Genomic DNA, 13,394 nt, shown 5'->3' with positions numbered 1-13,394 from the left:
CACTCTTGTGCACACAGAGGCATACATAAGTGAACATATACAAACACACACACACACACACACAAAGGCACACAGGCATGCAAACGCACACGTACACACACACACATACAAGTACAATGTTTTTATTCACAGACAGACTCCCGGTTCTGGGAAGGGCGATGGCCGAGGCTTGAGGGACGCACACAAATAATTGCTTTAATGTGTCACTTCTTGTCCCAGAGTTAACCCCTCCCTCTCTCCATTCCTCTCTCTATGCCTCTCTCCATCTCTAGCGCTTTCTGTTCCCATATCACACCCTTCTCTCTCTGTCTCCCTCTCTCCTTCTCACACACACACACACACACTCTCTGTCTGTGAGTACACCTGTTCCATATCCACATAATGTGTGTGCCAGGGAGGCCTCGAGGCAGAGAGAGTTGATGGCCAATGACCTCTGCTCTCCTCACTGTACTGTCATGGAGAGATAGGGAGGCTGTGTATATCAACGCTGACAAGTTTGTCTCTCTCACACATACGCACGCACACACACATACACACAAAGACTCACACACACGGCCATTTCAACAAACTCACAGTGCAGAACTGCTGCGTCACGGGTGCTCTCATACAGGATGAGTGCTGCGTTGTGGGGCAGGATGTCTGCTACTCTGACGCCTGTGAGCCGGATACACACCACCAATACACATGTCCTGTTTACCGCCCCCCCCCCCCCCCCCCCCCCCCCAACACACACACACATCCCTTCCTTCCAGTTCCACTGCAGAGATTCACATGAATTAAATCAAGGAAACAGCTCTGTTCAAAGGAGCTGCTGCGTGTTTTCACACCTGTGTGTGTGTGTGTGTGTGCGTCTGTGCGCTTGTGTATGTGTGTGTTTGGGATGACTCACCATAGCATAATTGCTGTCAGATTGCTGAAGTCTGAGATGGTTTGGTAGAATGGTAATGAAAAAGATGAAATCATATGCTTCCTGTATGCACACACACACACACACACACACACACACACACACACACACACACAGACACACACACACACACACACTGGCCTTGAGTGGATGTGGGTCGTGAATGTATGCATATGCATGGTATTAACATGAATAATTCACTGCGTGCGTGCGTATGTGTGTATTTGTGTGTGTGTGTGTGTGTGTGACATACAAAACCACTTGCTGGTGTGACATACAGAACCAAAGCTCTGCTGTGCTCTCACTCCTAGCTCCCTCTCAACTCCCTCTCTCAGCTCCCTCTCTCTCTCTATCCATCTGTCTGTCTGTCTGTCTGTCTCTCTCTGTCTGCCTCTCTCTTTGCCTTTCTATGTCTGTCTGTCTCTCTTTCCCTCTCCCTTTTCTCACTCTCTCTTCTCTCTCCCTTCAGTTCCCTCCTCACTCTCTTGCACTCGTTCAACCACTCTCTCTCTCTCTTTCTCCATTCATCCCTCGCTCCCCCTCCTCCTTTCTTTCTCCTACTTATTTCTGGCATTCTCTCTGGGGCGTCTGCCTTATTAGATACAGGACCTCTTGTTGCTTCTGTGCCGAGGTGCTGCTGTGTTGAGGAAACAGGGGGTTTGTCTCCACCAGACGTTCTACCAACACAGAATCTCTCTCTGTCTCTCTCTAGGGAGGATTATTAAGTCCATTAAGACATTCATATTTCATATTCATATCTCATATAAGGGGGAAAAACGTGCCTTCCCTGTATAAGCCAACTCTCCTGTGAGGGAAAAGGCACATCCAGTAGCAATGATGTCAAGGGTAGAATTCCCCCCCAGTTTAGTGACTCATTTCCCCCCCTGGTTCAGTCCCTATCCCCTCCCCTCCCCACCCCTACCTCTTCCACTTTCGTCACCAATGTCAAGTGTCGTTTCATGACCCAAATGGATTCGGTGTATTCCCAGAAGCAGTTCTCCTTCCAGAGGCTCCTGCTGTAGGTAGTCAGACAGACAGGGAGGAGAACACTGGTTTAGGATTCAAACCACACTGCCTGTTATCTACACACAGAGAGGGAGGGAGGGAGGGAGGGAGAGAGAGAGAGAAAGAGCTCGCTCCACACAACTGGGTGTGGCTCTCTTTCTGTCCCCTCTTGCGCGGCATACATACATACATACTGTACATACATATGCACACTCTCACGCACACACACGCACACATAGACACTTCCTCTTTCTCTCATACAACACTATTCACTCCCATACCCATACTCTAAAACACACCCAGTACACAGTACAGCCAACTCACTGTATCTGCTTCTATTCATTCTGAAGGGAGGAGGCCAGGGTGTGTGTGTGTGTGTGTGTGTGTGTGTGTGTGTGTCTCTCTATGCAGGGCCTGTTAGTGGTGAGGCTCTCCTGGCCATGCTAGGGGGGTGGCCACAGCCTCCGTCTCTCTCTGGTAGATGTAGCGTTGGTCCGCAGACAGGGAGAGGCGGAGGAGGCTCAGCTGAAATACAGGCCCTCCTTCTCCCCATTCATGTATTCATTAATGCTGGGAGCCAGAAGGAAGGGAGTGACTAATACATTGATCTGCTGTTGACTTGAAAGCAATTCATGGTGGGTGGGTGGGTGGGTGTGTGTGTGTGTGTGTGTGGCATTATTTATAGAGGCAGGCAGGGTTGGGTTGGTGCGTGTGCGATTGAAAATTGGCGTGTTGCACACACCACAGGGCTTGCGCATATATGTCCGCCTCCCCCACGCGCACACACACGCAGGCACACACGCAGACACACACACACACACACACACACACACACACACACACTGACGACTTGCCCTTTCCACTGGTGGCCTGGCAGTTGGAAGTGCCAGTGTTTGACGTCAGCGGGCCGTTGTTCAGATGAGTGGTCACCGAGTCTCTTTCGTCTCCTAAGCAACGGCTCCAGTGAGCGAGGAAAGCTACAGGGGTTGAAATATGAAGGTGTGTGTGTGTGTGTGTTTGTGTGTGTGTGTTTTTCCCCCCTCGTCCCCCATACCCAGCATCACTGTGAGTAATGACTTAATTTGGAGAAAGAGAGCCTCGCTCCGTTGTGTGTGTGTGTGTCCTTGTCCGTGTGTGTGTGTGTGTGTGTCCGTGTCCGTGTGTGTGTGTGTGTGAATGGGTTCATACCCGTACACACACATCAACAAAATAAACACAAGCTGTGCTTAATTTCCCTGTCAGGCCCAACGGAAGCATGGGAGCAATCTGGGAAGTGCAAACACTGCTTGCAACGTAAGCTACATCAATTAAATCATAATTGAAACCGTATTTGAATTTCAAATATAATTATTGCCCAGGTCTGACACACATACATACAAACACACACACACACACACACACACACACACACACACAGCACCGTTTTCAGCCTGTTGCTCTGGCTGACTGTAAACGTCCTGGGAAGCCTCTGCGTTGTGTAATAAATCACTCTTCGGGAACACAGTGTTCTGTGCAATGTACTCTGTGTGTGTGTGTGTGTGTGTGTGTGTGCATCTTCTTGTGTGTGTGTGCGTGTACTGTATGTGTGATAGAGAGGAAGAAGGAAGGACATTGTCTACTGTACTGTATAGTTAGTGATCCCATTCCCAAGGGGTGAAATTGTATGTGGGTTTGTACTGTAGCTCCTGAGCTGATGAACTTAGTCACTATGTAGGGGTTTAGGTACACGACACAGGGATGTTGTCTTTCTATGGCCAGACTGGTCTGTCTCCACAGGTTGGGGAAGAGAGGGGTCCGGTGGGGGGGGGGGCTGGTGAGAGGCAAGAACACAACACCTTGTCACACAGAGCTGTAAATGTCTCTGTCGCCTGCTGCTTCTCTTTCTCACACACACATACACACACACACACACACACACACACACACACACACACACACACACACACACACACACACACACACACAGCTGCAGGCAGGTGTGCTGTGATGGGGCTGAGTGCTCTGTGCTGTTCTGTCAAGAGGCTGCAGGTGTGGAGGACACTCTCTGTCCTGGGTCTGTCCTGCGTCTGTCCTGGGTCACTGTCCTGGGTCTGTCCTGCGTCAGTCCTTGGTTAGTCCTGGGGCACTGTCCTGGGTTAGTCCTGGGGCACTGTCCTGGGTTAGTCCTGCGTTAGTCCTGGGGCACTGTCCTGGGTTAGTCCTGCGTCTGTCCTGGGTCACTGTCCTGGGTCTGTCCTGGGTTAGTCCTGCGTTAGTCCTGGGGCACTGTCCTGGGTTAGTCCTGCGTCTGTCCTGGGTCTGTCCTGGGTTAGTCCTGCGTCTGTCCTGGGTCAATCCTCTGTCCTCATCACCAACACTAGACTTCCTGTAGGTCAGCAGAATAACCGACGCTAACACTTACACACTCACTCTACCGCCTACCGAGGTTTGGGCCTGGTACTGGTTAGCATCGCCGTTAGCTAGCGTAAGCAGCAACATAACGTGTTTCCATTCCTAGCTAAGGTTATAAGTAAGGTTATGACATTTCTCCTAAGGGAAGGGCTGAACAGTATGCGGCATTATGGATTCACCACGCGCGGGTGACCAGGCACGTTCCCTTTAGCGCTAGGCTGCCGCTCTTTGCTCTCACTGTGTCAGTGGTAACCTCCGGTTTAGCGTAGCCTGTCGCTTCCACTCTCTCTGTCCTTCTCTCCCTTAACCTCTGTTTCTCTGTAAACATCTCTCACACCCCCCTCCCCCCCCCCCCGCTCTCTCTCTCTCTCTGTCAGTGTGTAACCATACTCCCTTGGCCCCCAGTTGCCAGGTAGCCTGTACTCACTGTAAGGATCTTATCTCTGACTGCAAACAAAGGCTAATTCAGCCCGTGAGGTGTCCGTAAACAGCCAGGCTTCTGTACACAACAGAAGGGAAGGCCTCGCTCCTCCTTCGCTCTTCAGTCATTCAACTCAGACGACACAATATAGATCCCAAAAGATCCCACTCGATCCCGAATGATCCGCTAGATCTCTCCACTGTACGCTATGTCGCTGCTGTGCTGTAGCCTCAGGAGGGGCTGAATAGAAAGAGACTCAGTTTCTTTTGGCAAGACGAGTGATCCGGGGGACCTAGCTGGGGCTGGGCTGGGCTGGGTCGTGTGTGTGTGTGTGTGTGTGAGCGTGTGTGTGTGCGCGCGCGCGCAGGTCCAGCCTGGCTGGCTGGCTCTTCTGACGCCTGTGGACTGGAGCTTTCCACTGGAGTGCAGAGCAGCGCACAGGGTTCGTTGGGTTTGCGGGGGCGTTGAGTTTGCTGGACCGCTGAAAGCTAGCTTGCCCAAAGTCCTGTCCTTGAACTGTGAAGAGACCTGTCCGGGTCCGCCTGAAAATACGCTGCTAGGAACACGCCTTTCACACTGCATCAGTAGAATAGCTTTACTAACTGAACATCGCAAGGCAATGGCTCAGGTTATTATTATTTATTTATTTTTTATAATAATAAAATCAACAATAAAACATAGCCTACAGGTACCCCGGTGCCTCAAACAGGTTGAAAGTAAAGACATACTCTGTGTGGAAACCGCTGCAAAACGGCCCAGAAGAGGCTGTGCATCCAGCCCCTGTCTGTCCCGAGGCAACAGTATCTGGCTAGCAACAGTATCCGTACTGAATGGAGGCGTGAGCCGAGGACATGCTAAAGCAGTAGCTTAGGACGGCTAACGCACAGTAGCTCAAGTGAGGAGGCGCACGACTGCGCACTATCGCCCATCTCCCATAATGCTGCACAGCGCCATCTCAAATCACACACACCGTCTCTTACAAGCAGATACACTCTAGCAAACGTGCTAATTTCTCTCTTATTCACAAACACTTTTTAACGGATGATATTTTTTTGTGGACTTTTTGTTGTGTCTCAATGATGGATTGACTAGTCAGTAAAAACCATCCTAATGTTTTCCACTCTGTCTCTCTCTGTCTTCCCCCCCCCCCCTCCTTTCTGCAGGTCCTGTGTTGACCCTCGTGCCCACAGAAAGAGAAGTGTGTGTATGTATGTATATACGGTATATCCACGCGTGAGTGCTTACACACTGGCTGACCCACAGCAGTTCTTCACTGGCAAGCTTTATGTCCTTGTGTACCAGCTAAAGCTGCCAGCTGAAGAACTGTTGTGGTTGGCTCTTCCCCCCACCACGCACAGAAGACGACACCTCTCGGTGGAGAGAGAGAGAGGGAGAAGGAGAGAGACGACGACGGAGGCCTGGGATCGTCAACTCCTTATAGTGCATTATCTCTCTATGGAAAACACTGTGTCTGATACAAAGCTTCTATCGCCCTACCTGGGATCTTCACAAGTGTTGCAACACCGTGGTTTATTGCGATCATGTCATTATGTGGGTGTGCTGTAACCTTAGCTTTTAAGACTACCTGCGCCAGAATGTGTGACTTTTATAATTGAAATACTGTATGTACCTTTAGCTGCCGTGAAAGCCACGTCTGCCTCCTTCCCTGACTGTTCCTCAGTGATTGTTTTTACCCGTTATCATTGTTTGAATTTCAATATCGCACAAATCCAGAAGTATTTGAGAATTATTTTAGAACTATAGCTAGCTACCACTTAAAACATGTGAAATGACTGTTATGGCCTTTCTGCACGTGTGTGTGTGTGTGTGTGTGTGTGTGTGTGTGTGTGTGTGTGTGTGTGTGACTGTGTGTGTGTGTGTGTGTGACTGTGTGTGTGTGCGTGTGTGTGCGCGTGTGTGTGCGCGTGTGTGTGCGTGTGTGTGCGTGTGTGTGCGTGTGTGTGCGTGTGCGTGCGTGCGTGTGCGTGCGTACAGGCGCATAGCCCATTGAAAAGAGGAGGGCACAGTATTGTGTGCAATAAAATCAACAATTAATGCTGGGAGACAGAGGGAGCGGCAGTTGCATAAAGGTGCTTATTTGACCGTAAATCTACAAATAAAATGTATTACATTGATGAAATTGTGGTGTGTGTTTTTTGCAGTATGTACAGTATATCCATGAATATGTTACTGTATATTCAATATGTAAGCCCTTCAAAGTAGAGAATGTGTGAAATATTAATGCATAACTTTTTGCCTGGTGTTTATCTAATTTAATGATTACACTGGTACACTAACGTTAAAAAAAAGAAAAGAATTACTCTGGCGGTGTTGGTTAGTGCTGAAGGCGAAGTTCTTCTAGTATTAAGGGTACTGAATGTAGGTTAATATATGCTTTGTGTCAGTGGACGTAGAAGCTGGTGGGGGTTAATATCAGAGGATGGGCTCATTGTAATACATGGAATGGAATGATCCCATTCCTCATTCCATTCCATTCATTACAATGACCCCGTCCTCCAATATTAACCCCCACCAGCCTCCCCTGATGTATGTACTGTAGCTAAATGTACGGTATGCTATCTATGGCATGTTGTAAACATCACCTGACCCCCCATAAACAAATCCACATTCTAGTCAGGAATTAACAAAGACAGCTACGCATGGGCAGCACTCTTCTACATGCTGACTCAGCAGCCACATTCCACACCCCGGCAAGGACCCCCGCCCTTCATTGGGTTGAATCTCAGGCTTCAGTGCACTGTACTTTACCTCAAGAGTAGACATTGTAAGGAACATTTACTATGCTCCTTCTCATAATAGAGAGGTAAAACGAATAGATAGTGGGATAGAGGGAGGGAATGAGAGAGAGAGGAAGGGAGTGAGGGAATGAAGGAAGGGAGTGAGGGAATGAAGGGAGAGGGAGAGAGAGAGGGAGAAGAAGGGAGGACAGACGACAGCGGGGTAACCAGCCTCGTGACATGCTTAGAGGAGAGGAGATGTGGGCTTGTTGGAGGCTGACTCCCCTGTGTTCTCTGGAGAGAGGCCCAGTCTCTGACATGTGTTTCTGTTTATTAATGAGGCTGCAGGCGCTGTCAGGGAGTGAGTGATGAACGCACTCAGAGACCTCGCAAACTATCAAACCCCAGGTCTCCGCTTCTCAGCCTCTCAGTCTGTCTCTCTGCCTGTCTGTCTTTCTGTCTGTCTCTCTGCCTGTCTGTCTGTCTGACTGGCTGTCGGTCTGTCTGTCTGTCTCTCTGCCTCTCTGTCTCTCTGTCTGCCTGTCTGTCTCTCTGTCCATCTCTCTGTCTGTGTCTACCTGCCTCTCTGTCTGTCTGTTTCTCTATACCGAGCATGACTCCGATCTCCGCACGCGCACGCGCACACACACACGCACACACACACACACACACACACACACACACACACACACACACTAACACTAACACACACACCAGGGCCTGACTCTCAGCACGCCATAAATCTCACTTCAAGGGCGAGAGCAGCGCCGAGAACAGGATATGAGAACGTGTCCCTCTTAAACCTCCCAGCCAGATGAGAACAAAGGTAGAGAATGTTCTCCCCAGTTAGCAAAACCAGATGCCCCTTCAAACACACACACACACACACACACACAACACACACACACATACACACATACACGTTGGGAGTACATGAAGCCAAAGCCTGGGCAACAAACCCTGTCTCTTATCTTTTCTTGCTCCTGAAGCTTTCCCCCCCGTTGTCTCCCCAGCCCATCTCTGGTCTCTCGCCTCTCCTCCTCTGTCTAGTATCCTGCTATCTCTCCTTGTTAGTCTCTGTCTCCATCGGCTTATCTCCTTCTCCCTCTCACTCTTCTCTATCTCTCTGCTGTATGGTCTCGCAGACCTCCTCCTCATGCCGGTCTCAATACAGATACAGATACAGATACACACACACACACACACACACACACACACACACACACACACAGGTCCTCTGCGGCTCAGTTGATAGAGCATGGGACTAACATGCTGGGACCATACTGACAAATGTATGTACTCACTGCAATGTAAATTGCTTTACATAAAAGTGTCGGCTATATATTATTATTAAACACATGGACAGATACATACAGACACACACACACATAGACACACTCAGATATATACACAGACATACTCAGACACACACACACACACACACACACACACACACACTCTCAGACAGGATTATGGCACTCTTACAAAGTAGATCGTCACAGGTAAGCACTGCTAGTAACCTCTGGCCCTGTAACATAACAGACACTGCATTCATGGTCAGAGCACTGACCGTGGGTATGTGTGTGTGTGTGTGTGTGTGTGTGTGTGTGTGTGTGTGTGTGTGTGTGTGCGTGTGTGTGAGTGAGGGGGAGAGAGAGAGAGAGTGAGGTCATGGGCCAAGGTTGCCTACCTGATCCGCTCTGAAGGCAATCGGCCTGCGAGTGCATTAGAGATTGAGGAGGGCGTCCGGGCTCGACTAAAGACATACACCTAAGCCTCCTTCACCTGACTGGGCCTCATGTCTACTGGCTCAGTGTGTGTCTGTGTGTGTGTGTGTGTGTGTGTGTGTGTGTGTGTGTGTGTGTGTGTGTGTGTGTGTGTGTGTGTGCACTCGTGTCAGTGCTTTACTTATATATATGTACCAAATTAATCATATTACCACGTTCTACTGACATGCGTGGCAAACGCAGATAACACTGTAGAGGGGTTTCAAGACAGACTGATTTGTATCTGGTATACTGTATAATAATGAGACAGTCGTTGGTTTCATTTGTGACTTTGGACCAATCAAAGTGAAGAAGGGGCGGGATAAACAAAAATGGCACAACAGGATGGCGGCTACTTCACTACACTATTTTTGTATACTCTGTTACTAGCATAGAAATGGCCACGATGTTCGTGTTCGTGTGTTGTAGCATGTGAGGAAGATAGAGAGAATGATGAAATCAAAAGTTTTCTAATCACTAAGTGATTTGAAGGCAATAGACTGACATTCATTGACAATTTCAGACTAGCTTGTCTGTTGCCAGCTAACATATTATAATGATAAATATAAATGTAATGTTACTCAGGAATCATCAAAACTAAGCTGGGATGTTATATTAAAGTAAACATTCCAGATTCCTCTGACCAGTTTGTCATGCATTTCTTTCTTTTATATATATATATATATATATATATATATATTATATATATATATATATACAATATATACATATATGTGTGTGTGTGTGTGTGTGTGTGTGTGTGTGTGTGTGTGTGTGTGTGTGTGTGTGTGTGTGTGTGTGTGTGTGTGTGTGTGTGTGTGTGTGTGTTCGTGTTCCCAACCCGTTCTGTCATCCGTGATAAGCTCACTGTCCGACGGAGCACGTCCCTGTCCTTGGGTACCTTCTCCCGCCCTCGAGCCCCGCTGTCTGCCAGCTGGGTACCAGAGTGGGGAGAGAGAGAGAGAGAGAGAGAGAGAGAGATGAGAGAGAGAGAGAGAGAGAGAGAGAGAGAGAGAGAGAGAAGAGAGAGAGAGAGAGAGAGAGAGGAGAGAGAGAGAGAGAGAGAGAGAGAGAGAGAGAGAGAGAGAGAGAGAGAGAGAGAGAGGAGAGAGAGAGATGAGAGAGAGAGAGAGAGAGAGAGAGAGAGAGAGAGAGAGAGAGAGAGAGAGAGAGAGAGAGAGAGAAGATGAGAGAGAGAGAGAGAGAGAGAGAGAGAGAGAGAGAGAGAGATGAGAGAGAGAGAGAGAGAGATGAGAGAGAGAGAGAAGAAGGAGACAGAGATAGACAGACAGACAAGGGGGGGGGGGGCAGAGCTGATGTGCCCGATCACCTTCAAGCCATCCTACACAGCCTGTCTCCATTTAGCACAGTCATCTTCTACTGTTTCATTTCCGAGAGTACTACTCCTATCTGTACAGTAGGCCTATGTAGCTTAGGGGCTAACAGGTGAATGCATTATGCTGGCAGATTCAATAGCATTCTACAGTATATGGCATTATATTCAACTATCCATGTTGATACCATAGAGACGGTGTTACATTAACATTAAAGCATCCTTCAGGTAGCTCATTGTTAAAAGTCAGAAACCAAGTCGTAGCCTATTGTAGGTCTGATCATTGTGAAACAAACGTATATGCTAATAAAACTGTAACCATTCACTGTATTGTCACATGAAATGTGTACTATTAATGGAATATGATGCCTGATTATTTGAATGGTCTGACATGATAATACATTGAATTGATTGATTTTGATTTGACTGAGTCTTGTTTTCCTGTTGAACTGTGAGTAGATGCTGTTGATGCTAAGCTACCGATAGCCAGCGTTGTCACCTTCAGTTTTAACGACTTAGCGACGGGACCGACAGGCCTCTTCCTGTTGTTTGCTTAAAGGGAATCTTCTAATACTGTACATCAACACCAGATAATCTTCTTACAGTTGGATCTGTGACCAGCAATAGCAACCCCTCAGTCAGTTCATTTTAATCTCAGGGGCCATCATATCCTGCTACAGATCTTTTTAAATAGATATAGTACTTACTGAAAATAGTCTATTAGGGGGCGCTTAGGTGGCGTAGCGGGTTAAGCGCTGACCATGTAACCGCAGGGTCCCCCGGTTCGATTCCGGCCGGGGACATATCCTGCATGTCATCCCTCCTCTCTCTCTCACCCATCCTTCCTGTCTAAATCGTCACTGTAACTGTCAATAACAATTAAAAATATGAGTGGGACTGCCCCACTCAGAAAAAATTATAATGTTGTCTATTAGACATGTATTATTTCGCTTGCTCTAAGCTTCAAAATCAGGGGAGGCTGGTGGAGGTAGAAATCAAAGGATGGGCTCATTGTAATGGAATGAGGAATGGTATCAAATTTGTGTTTCAAACACAAATTTGATACCATTCCTCATTCCATTACAATGAGCCCATCCTTTGATATAATTCCTCATTCCATTCCATTCATTACAATGAATCGTCCGATCCATTGTCCGATTTCTACCTCCACCAGCCTCCCCTGATTTTGATTATAAAGCTAAATAAAATAAATCTGCCTGCCACACAGGTGGTTCATAGGGGAGCGCTGCTAAATAAAGTTGTGGTATTAAGAACTGTAATCTTCTGTACCCAGCACAAGGTAATTACTGTGATAGCCGATTGTAGAGTGAACAATATAATAATTAGGTACTTTACTGCACGGTGGGTGGCATGTAAAATCAACTGTTCATTTCTTATATGAAAGTCCAACTAGGGACCGACGCTGAAAATTAGCACAAGCTAAAGCATGATGGTGAAATGCATCTGACTGTTAATTACTTGTGTCTGTCCCTCCCTACTCAGATTCTCGTAATTTCTATTTCTATGACCATCTCCCCTAGTGTATGCCCTTTAGAGATATGCAACGCAGCAGCCGCATCTTTAGACTAGGACTTGATGACACACCTACACCATCACTGCAAGACTATCCTATAAGTCAGAGGTCATCGGCCTCTAAAAGTGACCGTACCGGAAGGTCGTTACAATCTCAGGCATGTATCTGAGGGGGGTTCATCCCAGGGCCAATGGAGTCTTAGCCTATCAGGATCAACCTCTTGCTCTTGGTAAATGAGTGCCCTATACTGTAGGATGATGACATGATGTACTGAAGACCTTAGGCAGGGGGACCTGGCCTGGGGACCCTGGATGAGAGCATGGGAGTGCCCCCCCCCCCCCCCCTATCCCCCTCACCCTCCACGACCTTTGTTTGGGAGGGAGATCTGAAGGGTTTTGGATTTCCCAAACACCAGAAACAGACTTTTCAATCTAGACCAATCACTCTGCACATCACTCCCTACCCCACAACAACAATAAACAGGATGTATTTTCCCCAAAAGATAAACACGTTATTGTGTACTATAACTGTAACAGGAACAAAAACACACACAATGTATTGCACTTGAACATTGCAATGTAATCTGCACCCATCCCTCACTACTCCACACCACATCTGTATGCACCACCTGAACTAGCAAACTATCTTCATCTATATTTATTTATATATATCAAATATGTGTGTGTTTTGTGGTTTCCTTTTGATATTCTGGGGCCCTAGGTATCTGCGTATTTGGCCTCTGGGGCAGTCTGGGCCGGGCCTGACCTCATGAAACACATCCAGTACCACAAGAAGGGCCAACCACAATGAATGTGCAATAATACTATGTGCAATATGACAACCCTCGGGTACATAAGGTTCAGAGATAGGAAATGTTAGGATATTTACTGTATAGTATAGCATAGATTACAGCACAGTGTTTTATTTGTATAGTATAGTATAGTGGATAGTGTATATAGCCTTCATTTATGTAAACCAGCTCTTTTTCCCTTCTTGTTTTTAGTATAAAAAAAAAATCCTAGCACCAGGGGAGCCCCCCCTCCCAAATTTCGTTGTATGGTACCTGTACTATATCAATGACAATAAAGACCATTCATCATTCATTCATTCATCAACCGTAGGGCCTGAACTACAGTACTGTATTGCTCCCTAGGTGCTATTAGCATAGCATAGCATAGCATGTTTGCCTTCACACACCACCTCAATGCATCCATCCATCCATCCATCCATCCATCCAGAAACACACAGGGGAGGAAGACGGGAAAAAGGAGGGGAAAAAGGAATGGTGAGTCATCGTCG

Source organism: Nansenia antarctica (genome assembly GCF_963989245.1).
Source record: "Nansenia antarctica genome assembly, chromosome: 1".
In the NCBI taxonomy this organism is placed as follows: domain Eukaryota; kingdom Metazoa; phylum Chordata; class Actinopteri; order Argentiniformes; family Microstomatidae; genus Nansenia; species Nansenia antarctica.
Note: the sequence above shows the minus strand (reverse complement) of the source record.